The sequence below is a fragment of the Mercenaria mercenaria genome, chromosome 16 (genome assembly GCF_021730395.1).
Source record: "Mercenaria mercenaria strain notata chromosome 16, MADL_Memer_1, whole genome shotgun sequence".
Taxonomy (NCBI): domain Eukaryota; kingdom Metazoa; phylum Mollusca; class Bivalvia; order Venerida; family Veneridae; genus Mercenaria; species Mercenaria mercenaria.
Window position 1 is genome coordinate 21185241 of NC_069376.1, and position 11879 is coordinate 21197119.

Below are 11879 nucleotides of genomic sequence, written 5' to 3' on the forward strand. Positions count from 1 at the left end.
ATAACCCTATTTTTAGCCCACCATCATCAGATGGTGGGCTATTAAAATCACTCTGCGTCCGTGGTCCGTCCGTCCGTCATTCCGTCCGTCCGTCCGTCCGTCCGTCCGTCCGTTAACAATTTCTCGTTATCGCATCTCCTCAGAAACTACTGGGGGGATTTTGACCAAACTTTGTCAGAATGATGTATTGGTACCCTAGTTGTGTCCCCCTGAAAATCAGACTGGTTCAACAATTTATGAGTGAGTTATGGCCCTTTGTTTATTTCTATATTTTACATAGATTTATATAGGGAAAAACTTTGAAAACCTTCTTATCCAAAACCACAGAGCCTAGGGCTTTGATATTTGGTTTGAAGCATCATCTAGTGGTCCTCTACCAAGATGATTCAAATTATTTCTCTGGGGTCAAATATGGCCCCGCCCTGGGGGTCACATAGTTTATAATGACTTATATAGGGAAAAACTTTGAATAACCCCTTGTCCAAAACCACAGGGCCTAGGGCTTTGATATTTTGTATGTGACATCGTCTAGTGGTCTTCAACTAAGATTGTTAATATTATATCCCTAGGGTCAAATATGGCCCCGCCCTGGGGGTCATATGGTTTACATAGACTTACATAAGGAAAAACTTTGAAAATCTTCTTGTCCAAACCACAAAGCCTAAGGCTTTGATACTTGTAATGTAGCATCATCTAGTGGTTCTCTACCAAGTTTGTTCAAATTATCGCCCTAGGGTCAAAAATGGCCCGCCCCGGGGGTCACATGGTTCATATAGACTTATATAGGGAAAAGCTTTTAAAATGTTCTTGTCAATAACTAAAACATTCAAATTTGGACCACATGTATATTTTTGAGTGGCAAGATGAACCTTGACACAAGTTGACTTTGATTTTGACCTAGTGACCTACTTTCACATTTCTGTAGCTACAGCCTTAAAATTTGGACCACTTGTATATTTTTGAGTGGCAAGATGAACCTTGACATGAGTTGACCTTGATTTTGACCTAGTGACCTACTTTCACATTTCTGTAGCTACAGCCTTCAAATTTGGCCACATGCATAGTTTTGTGCACTGGAAAAAACTTTGACCTTGATTTTGACCTAGTGACCTACTTTCACATTTTTGAAGGTACAGGCGTCAAATTTGGACCATATGCATAGTTCCGTGTTTCAAAATGAAATTTGACATTGATTTTGCCCTAGTGACCTACTTTCACATTTCTCAAGCTACAGCCTTCAAATTTGGACCACTTGCATAGTTTTGTGTGCCGAAAAAAACTTTGCCCTTCACATTGACCTAGTGACCTACTTTCACATTTTTAAGGTACAGGCTTCAAATTTGGACCACATGCATAGTTTTGTATTCCGAAATAAAATTTGACCATGATTTTGACCTAGTGACCTACTTTTACATTGCTCAAGCTACAGCCTTCAAATCTGGACCACTTGCATAGTTTTGTGTACCGAAATGAACTTTGACCTTTACATTGACCTAGTGACCTACTTTTACATTTTTAAGGTACAGGCTTCAGATTTGGACCACATGCATAGTTTTGTATTCTGAAATAAAATTTGACCTTGATTTTGACCTAGTGACCTACTTTTACATTTCTCAAGCTACAGCCTTCAAATTTGGACCACTTGCATAGTTTTGTGTACCGAAATGAATGTTGACCTTTACATTGACCTAGTGACCTACTTTCACATTTTTAAGGTACAGGCTTCAAATTTGGAACACATGCATAGTTTTGTATTCTGAAATAAAATTTGACCTTGATTTTGACCTAGTGACCTACTTTTACATTTCTCAAGCTATAGCCTTCAAATTTGGACCACATGCATAGTTTTGTGTACCGAAATGTACTTTGACCTTTACATTGACCTAGTGATCTACTTTCACATTTTTGAAGGTACAGGCTTCAAATTTGGACCACATGCATAGTTTTGTTTTCCGAAATAGAATTTGACCTTGATTTTGACCTAGTGACCTACTTTTACATTTCTCAAGCTACAGCCTTCAAATTTGGACCACTTGCATAGTTTTGTGTACCGAAATGAACTTTGACCTTAAGATTGACCTAGTGAACTACTTTCACATTTCTGTAGCTATAGGCTTCAAATTTAGACCACATGCATAGGATTGTGTACTGAAACAAACTTTGACCTTGACATTGACCTAGTGACCTACTTTCACATTTCTCAAGCTACAGCTTTTGAATTTGGACCACATGCACAGTGTTGTGTACGGAAATGAAACTTTGACCTCGAGGTAGTCAATAAGTCTTGAAATTTGGAACACTCAAAAATGGCACATTGGTGGGCGCCAAGATCACTCTGTGATCTCTTGTACTTTTTTACTAAATTATGCCCCTTTTTCGACTTTCTTATTCATTCAAGCGACAAGGCTGTTAAATAGTCGAGCGTTGCTGTCCTCAGACAGTTCTTGTTTATGATAAACCAAAATTTGTAGTCCTGTTTGGCACCATATAACCTATACTGTGTTGGTGCGCCGTAAAACCTAAAAAAATAAATGAATTACAGATTACGGGCCTCGCAGCAAAATTGTAAGCCCGTAGCCTATAGACATGTCGCATGTGGCATTGCACAATCACCCCACAGGCATTGTTAGGAGGCCGCGTACTGATAATGTAGCCAACGCACGATTTTCCATGGACATGGTGCCCAAAAGAAATCGTAGACTGATAGATGCTTACCCGGCTGAGAAAATTCCAGAGTTTTCCATGGAATGTCTATGAATTTCCACGGAAGTCCAGACTCCGAAATATTCTGACAAACTTTCCAGAGTTGGATATGGAATACTGCGGAAAACTGTGGAAAAATGTCCAGGGATTTCCAGAGTACTTTCCATTGACAATTTTGCGGAGTGATCCCACGGACGTCTGTGAACAATTTTTCGAAGTTATTCCATGAACATCAGTGGACAATTTTCCGGAATGGTCCAGGAAGATGTACTGACAGTATTATTCAATAGCAAAACGTGATTAATTACACTTTTTTGCGATTGAGCAATAACACTTTAGTACAAGCAATATAATTTTATTGCATGTGATCACTTTTGCAGTTTCAAACATTATGTGATTATATGAACAAGGAGAATGAATCTTTGCCAGTTAAAAGTGACTGATTAGAATATTTTTAAGCATATACATACTTGTGAACAAAGATAAGTTACACTAAAATAATGATGAAATCATTCAAAGAAAGTATCTAAAGTCATCTGTTCTAAATCTGCATATTATTTATAAAATCTTTGTGAAGCTTTTAGTTACTTTAGCATTCTAAGAAAATTCTTCTTTGTAGGACCAGTTGATCTAATTGGCTGAACTTGATCACATGGTATTCCCAGTCTGATGCTAATTGTTTTCTGATGTGTTTAAAATCCCTCAGAAAATTTTCTAAGTGCTACATTTCCGCAGTGTCCGTGAACATTCCATGAACATGTTGAAAGATGTCCAGAGTAATTTCCAGAGATGTCCATGGAAAATATTTGCAATCACTCTGGACATGTTATATAACAGGTGACTTTTTCCATACTTTTCATGGAAGTTTTGCATTTGTCCACAGTTTTTCCACAGTCACTCTGGAATATGCACAGCCGGGTACATACCTGACTAAATACCAATTGTACTGTTGTAAGTTTAAGGCAACTGATGTTTGCTTACATATCTGACAAATACACAATGTATTAAAGGCAGCTCATAACTGCTTATATACACTGGACAAAGACGCACTGTACTGTAATGAATTAAGGCAGCTCATAACTGCTTTTATACACTGGACAAAGACCACTGTACTGTAATGAATTAAAGGTGACTCATAACTGCTTATATACACTGGTTAAAGACGCACTGAACTGTAATGAACTAAAGGTGACTCATAACTGCTTATATACACTGGACAAAGACACACTGAACTCTAATGAATTAAAGGTGACTCATAACTGCTTATATACACTGGACAAAGACACACTGAACTCTAATGAATTAAAGGTGACTCATAACTGCTTATATACGCTGGACAAAGATGCACTGAACTGTAATGAATTAAAGGTGACACATATTTATACATTGACATATTGATTGCTAATATACCTGCACAAATTACACTATTGTATTAAGTTTAAGGTGACTCCTAATTGCTTTATATCAGGGCAAATTACACACTTTACTGTAGTAAGTTAATGACTGTTTTATATGAGTACCAGGACAAATTACACACTTTACTGTAGTAAGTTAATGAGGACTACCGTATATGTGTACCTGGACAAATTACACACTTCTGTAGTAAGTTATGACGACTATACCTGGACAATTAACACACTCTACTGTAGTAGAATAATGGGGACTTGCTTTTATACCTGGACAAATTACACACTCTACTGTAGTAGGATAATGGCGACTTGCTTTTATACCTGGACAAATACACACTCTACTGTATTAGGATAATGGTGACTTGCTTTTATACCTGGACAAATTACAAGCTCTACTGTAGTAGAATAATGGGGACTTGCTTTTATACCTGGACAAATTACACACTCTACTGTAGTAGGATAATGGCGACTTGCTTTTATACCTGGACAAATTACACACTCTACTGTAGTAGGATAATGGCAACTTGCTTTTATACCTGGACAAATACACACTCTACTGTAGTAGGATAATGGCGACTTGCTTTTATACCTGGACAAATTACAAGCTCTACTGTATTAAGTAAATGACTCAGACTTGCTTGTATACCTGGACTTCTACACAATATAATGTAATAAGTTAAGGACAACTCCAACTTGGTTATATACCTGGACAAATAGTGCTGATATATATTCCCACATAATTTAAAGCTTCAGTTGCAATATCAGGAGGGGACCTTTTTTCAAATGAACTGTTTAATTTTGAATGATTTGGAGATTTAGTCCATTAAGGTAGTTCTGCACGTTCAGATCAATTTTTTTTCTGCAATATAGAATTTGATTAAACTCTTAAGATTATAAATAAACATAATGGCCTATAATATGGTGAAATAAAATGTATAGGTCTGTGTGTTTATTTTTGAGATATTTGACCATGATTAAAATGAACCGTTCAATTCAGGAATTATTTTGAATTAATGTGTCAGATGTTTTAATATCAAATTTTAACACTGCCATAATGATTGTAATAAATTTACTCACTTATATTGATTTACTCCAGTCTGTGTGTGTGTCTGTCTGTGTGTGTGTGTGTCTGTCACAAGTTTGTCCGCACCCTAAGTCGTACATTTCTCCGATTTTCGCCAAACTTAAACAAAATGTGTTCGACCATAAGACCTCGGCCAAGTTCGATAACTAGCCAAATCGGTCTAGGCGTATTTGAGTTATGGCCCTTGAATTACTAAAAATCGGCCTTTTTACTCTTGTCCACACTGAGTTGAACATTTCTCATCCAATCTTCACCAAACTTGAACAAAATGTGTTTGACCATGAGACCTCGGTAAAGTTCGATAACTAGCCAAATCAGTCCAGGCATTTTGGAGTTACGGCCCTTGAATTACTGAAAAATCGGCCTTTTTACTCTTGTCCGCACTCTAAGTGGAACATTTCTCAATCCGATCTTCACCAAACTTGAGTAAAATGTGTTTGACCATAAGACCTCAGACAAGTTCAATAATGAGCCATATCGGTTAAGGCATTTTGGAGTTCTGGCCCTTGAATTGTAGTGAGTAAACAGTATATAAAGACTGACTTGCTATTTAGATGATTAGGCAGTTGTGGGAGACATTCGCTTTTCTCAAAAGCATCTCTAGTTCATAAAATGATTTTTATTTCTGTATGCTGAATCCAGGCCTGATTCTACGTTTTCTGGATAAATGATGTTATGCCATCACTTCTGTTAATCAAACGTGCAGAACTACTTTAATTGTCAAAGAAAGGGCATTAATGATCATTAAATTGTAAAGGAGAGATGTATAATAAAGAAAATAAAAAAGAATGTGTGTTACTTGTATAAAACTGAACACTGTTTATGTAGATATGATAAATTGTGTATAGTAGAATAAGGTTGTAGAAATTGAGATACTTGTTAAGTTTTTGTTGTGTTTAATATATCATTGGGTTTCATATTTTAATTTTACTTAATATTCAGACTATTGTGGTGTTATAGAACTTTGTTATTATATTAATTTATGTTGAGTGTAATTCTCTATTGCAAATGATGAAATTTTTCCTGTGGAAAAACAACAACTTGATTTACAGAGAGTTGGGGCCCAGTTGTTTGAAACTTTAACAGACTGTTAAACTAATTGCCTGTTAAATTTTGATTCAAAATTCTAATGTTATAGTAGCAAACACTAGTACGGTGTTTTAATTTTACTGCAGAGACATTTTTAGCTCACCTGTCACATAGTGACAAGGTGAGCTTTTGTGATCACGCAGCGTCCGTCGTCCGTGCGTACGTCCGTCCGTCCGTCCGTAAACTTTTGCTTGTGACCACTCTAGAGGTCACATTTTTTGTGGGATCTTTATGAAAATTGGTCAGAATGTTCATCTTGATGATATCTAGGTCAAGTTCGAAATTGGGTCACGTGCCATCAAAAACTAGGTCAGTAGCTCTAAAAATAGAAAAACCTTGTGACCTCTCTAGAGGCCATATATTTCACAAGATCTTCATGAAAATAGGTCAGAACGTTCACCTTGATGATATCTAGGTCAAGTTCGAAACTGGGTCACGTGCCTTCAAAAACTAGGTCAGTAGGTCTAAAAATAGAAAAACTTTGTGACCTCTCTAGAGGCCATATATTCCACAAGATCTTCATGAAAATAGGTCAGAACGTTCACCTTGATGATATCTAGATCAGGTTTGAAATTGGGTCACGTGCCGCCAAAAACTAGGTCAGTAGGTCAAATAATAGAAAAACCTTGTGACCTCTCTAGAGGCCATATTTTTCATGGGATCTGTATGAAAGTTGGTCTGAATGTTCATCTTGATGATATCTAGGTCAAGTTCGAAAATGGGTCATGTGCCGTCAAAAACTAGGTCAGTAGGTCAAATAATAGAAAAACCTTGTGACCTCTCTAAAGACCATATTTTTCATGGGATCTGTATGAAAGTTGGTCTGAATGTTCATCTTGATGATATCTAGGTCAAGTTCGAAACAGGGTCGTGTGCGGTCAAAAACTAGGTCAGTAGGTCTAAAAATAGAAAAACCTTGTGACCTCTCTAGAGGCCATACTTGTGAATGGATTTCCATAAAAATTGGTCAGAATGTTCATCTTGATGATATCTAGGTCAAGTTTGAAACTGGGTCACGTGCCTTCAAAAAGTAGGTCAGTAGGTCAAATAATGAAAAAATGTTGTGACCTCTCTAGAGGCCATATTTTTCATGGGATCTGTATGAAAGTTGGTCTGAATGTTTATCTTGATGATATATAGGTCAAGTTTGAAACTGGGTCAACTGCGATCAAAAACTATATCAGTAGGTCTTGAAATAGGAAAACCTTGTGACCTCTCTAGAGGCCATACCCTTGAATTGATCTTCATGAAAATTGGTCAGAATGTTCACCTTGATGATATCTAGGTCAAGTTTGAAACTGGGTCACGTGCCTTAAAAAACTAGGTCATTGGGTCAAATAATAAAAAAACCTTGTGACCTCTCTAGAGGCCATACTTTTCATGGAATCTGTATGAAAGTTGGTCTGAATGTTCATCTTGATGATATCTAGGTCAAGTTTGAAACTGGGTCATCTGCGGTCAAAAACTAGGTCGGTAGGTCTTAAATTTTTTTAAATCTTTTGACCTCTCTAGAGGCCATATTTTTCAATGGATCTTCATGAAAATTAATCTGAATGTTCACCTTGATGATATCTAGGTCAGTATCGAAACTGGGTCACATGCGGTCAAAAACTAGGCCAGTAGGTATAAAAATAGATAAACCTTGTGACCTCTCTAGAGGCCATATTTTTCACGAGATCTTCATGAAAATTAGCGAGAATGTTCACCTTGATGATATCTAGGTCAAGTTCGAAACAGGGTCACGTACCTTTGAAAACTAGGTCAATAGGTCAAATAATAGAAAAACCTTGTGACCTCTCTAGAGACCATATTTTTCAACGGATTTTCATGAAAATTGGTCAGAATTTTTATCTTGATAATATCTAGGTCAAGTTCAAAATTGGGTCACATGAGCTCAAAAACTAGGTCACTATGTCAAATAATAGAAAAAAACGACGTCATACTCAAAACTGGGTCATGTGGGAAGAGGTGAGCGATTCAGGACCATCATGGTCCTCTTGTTTGTGTTCATGATAACTCATAAATTTGCTTTTCTAAGTTTTCTAAACAGTCTGAATATAATCCTAAAAGTAAATTGACCATTAGCTTAATTGCCTGTTAAAGTTTTGAACAACTGGACCCTGGGCTTAAAATTTAAGCTTTAAAATGTATAATTTTTAATTCCCCCCTTCAAAGAAGGAGGGGTATATTGTTATGCAGATGTCTGTCTGTCGGTCGGTAGGTAGACCAATCTGTTTCAGGATGATAACTCAAGAACGCTGTGGCCTAGGATCATGAAAGTTGATAGGGAGGTTGGCCATACCCAGCAGATGACCCCTATTGATTTTGAGATCAGTAGGTCAAGGTCACAGTGACCCGGAACAGTTAAATGGTTTCCAGATGATAACTCAAGAATGCTTGGGCCTAGGTTCATGAATGTTGATAGGGAGGTTGGTCATGACCAGCAGATGACCCCTATTGATTAGAGTCAGTAGTCAAAGGTCAGGTCACAGTGACCCAGAACATAACGTTTCCACATACTCAAGAACGCTTGGCCTAGGATCATGAATGTTAATAGGGAGGTTGGTCATGACCAGCAGATGACCCCTATTGATTTTGATGCCAGTAGGTCAAAGGTCAAGGCCAGTTTGACCTGGAAGAATTGGACCATTTCAGGACGATTACTTGAGAACGCATGGGCCTAGGATCACGAAACTTGATAGGAAAAGTGATCATGATCGGCAGATTACCCCTAATGATTTTGATGCCAGTAGCTCAAAGGTCAAGGCCACATTAACCTGGAACAATTAAACCATTTCAGGATGATAACTTGAGAACGCATGGGCCTAGGATCATGAAACTTGATAGGAAAGTTGATTGTGATCAGCAGATAACCCCTATTGATACTTACTTCAGTTGATCAAAGGTCAAGATCACAGTGACCCAGAACAGTTGAACGGTTTCTGGATGAGCGCTTGGGCCTAGGATCATGAAAGGGAGGTTGGTTATGACCAGCAGATGACCCCTGTTGATTTTGAGTTGAGTAGGCCAAAGGTCAAGGTAACATTGACCCAGAATAGTTATACACTTTCCAGATGATAACTTGAGAACGCGTGGGCCTAGGATCACGAAACTTCATAGGGAGGTAGATCTTGATCAACAGATGACCCCTATTGATTTTGAGGTCAATAGGTCAAAGGTCAAGGCCACATTGACCCAGAACAATAGAACTTTTTGTGTACAGTGACCAAATAAGTTCTGTTTCTTGTGCTATTACTGAATACATCAAGGGGGGCATTTCATGTTCAACAAGCTCTTGTTTTAATTTGACTTGCATTTTAATCAGAAATTTCAATCTTACAAATGACAAAGCAAAAATTCAAAAAGATCAACTCACCTAAACCAAAGCTGTCTCAGTGAAATGTCCTCATTACTTAAATGAGTCTGCTTCCACAGGGGCAACAAGTCAGGTTTTGGGTTGTCAGAGGAGCAAAAAGTAAAGTCAAGGGCTGTCAAAGGAGCATATTGTGAGATCAATTACTGTCACAGGAGCAATCAAGTAAGGTCAAAGGCTACTATTGGGGCAGTAAAGTCAGATCTTAGGCTGTCACTGGGGCAATAAATTCAGGTCTAAGGCTACTATTGGGACAGTAAAATCAGATCTTAGGCTGTCAATGGGGCAAAGAAGTCAGGTCTTAGCCTGACATTGGGGCAGTAAAGTCAAATCTTAGGCTGTCACAGGGGCAATGAAGTCTGCATTTGAGCTGTCACTGGGGCAATGAAGTCTGCTTTTGAGCTGTCAGTAGGGCAATGAAGTCAGGTCTTGGGCTGTCATTGGGGCAGTAAAGTCAAATCTTAGGCTGTCACTAGGGCAATGAAGTCAGTTTTTGAGCTGTCGGTGGGGCAATGAAGTCCGGTCTTGGGCTGTCTTTGAAGTCAGATATTGGGGCAGTAAAGTAAGGTCTAAGGCTACTATTGGGACAGCAAAGTCAGATCTTAGGCTGTCACTGGGGCAGTGAAGTCAGCTTTTGAGCTGTCAGTAGGGCAATGAAGTCAGGTCTTGGGCTGTCATTGGAGCAGTGAAGTCAGATCTTAAGCTGTCACTGGAGCAATGAAGTCTGGGTCTAAGGCTGCTATTGGGACAGTAAAGTCAGATCTTAGGCTGTCACTGGGGCAATGAAGTCAAGTCTTGGGCTGTTACTGGGGCAATGAAGTCAGGTCTTGGGCAGTTACCGGGGCAATGAAGTCAGGTCTTGAACTGTTACTGGGGCAGTGAAGTCAGGTCTTGTGCTGTTACTGGGGCAATGAAGTCAGGTCTTGGGCTGTTACTGGGGCAATGAAGGTCCTGCAATGATTTTTCTAACCACATGCAAGAGCTAAATATAAAAATACCTTTAAAACACTTATTTTCAGATGATAACCAAACTTTGCTAGATCTTCACAAAACTTGGCCTGCAGCACCTCTGTCAAATTATATAAATAAGTCGGCTTGGCCTTTTTTGAGGCCACCAAGACAAAAATGGTTCCACTTGGCCCAGTCCATGAACCACCAGAGCTAAAAATAGAAACAACCCTTTAAACAACTACTTCTCATGAAGTATTTGATTGATCTTCATCAAACTTGGTCTTTGCATTCTTGTATGGACCTTTTTCAAGTTTATTAACATGGTTCTGGTTGGCCCCTTTTGGGATCTGCCAGAGCTAAAGATATATTTGTATATTTGGAACTCTTGTATGCAATGCAGGGCTCTGTCATGGCTCTTTTGTCTTTTTTTAGCCAGAAATGACTAGACTTCTGAAACAAAAGATCTGCAGGATCTTGAATATCAATGAAAGTAGTTCAGGCAAAGATGAAATAGAGAATCTGAGTTGAAGCAAGTACATTTAATGTGTTATATTTTCAGTCCCTTTATTTATTAGTGAAGTAAAGGCTGTATTGTTTATAGAACATTTATATGTAAAAACTATTATCAGTGCTGTATAATGACTGTTACCTGCTTTTAGAGGAGTGTAACAGTTCACTACTGTAAATATTGTTCATTTCCAGTCACTATATTTAGATGGTCTATGTTGGAGGGAAGGCACTGCCTTTTTAGATAAATTCATCAGTAAGAAATTGTTTTGTAATGAATGTACATGTTGCACAGTTGATTTCTGGGATAGCTTTAATGATTGGTTGATGGAAGCTCTATTATTAAAGTATTTGTTATCGCTTAATTGTTCATATTGTTATGTTATTGAATGTTTTAACATATTGTTGCATAATGTGTACATTGAATGTACTGATTATATTGAAAGAAAAAAATCAGTGTGTAAAACAAAGAAAATAAATATTATAAAAGAAAACTGTTTAGTGTTACTAATAGAAATGTAGTAAGAAGTTAAAAGTTTTGTCATTAAGGGCCAACAAATATTGATATATCTGGATAATGGTCAACTGAGAGGTAATGACCTAATGTGATAGAAAATATGGCAAAGTGTTTACATAGATAAAACAGATTTAATTACACACGATTACAGTGTATAAGTACAGGAGAGGCTGATATCCCCCCCTCCCCCCACTAAACACCCTATCAACTAGACATTGCTTTTGAAAAAAAAAAGACTCTCCCCAT

General features: G+C 37.8%; 1 long non-coding RNA gene across 1 annotated transcript; it reads left to right on the forward strand.

Moving 5' to 3' along the window:
- Positions 1-741: 741 nt before the first annotated feature.
- LOC128549527 (uncharacterized) lies at positions 742-11610 on the forward strand. Its single transcript, XR_008367776.1, has 2 exons — positions 742-8714; positions 8847-11610. It is a non-coding gene; the product is annotated as an uncharacterized LOC128549527 (long non-coding RNA).
- Positions 11611-11879: the final 269 nt, after the last annotated feature.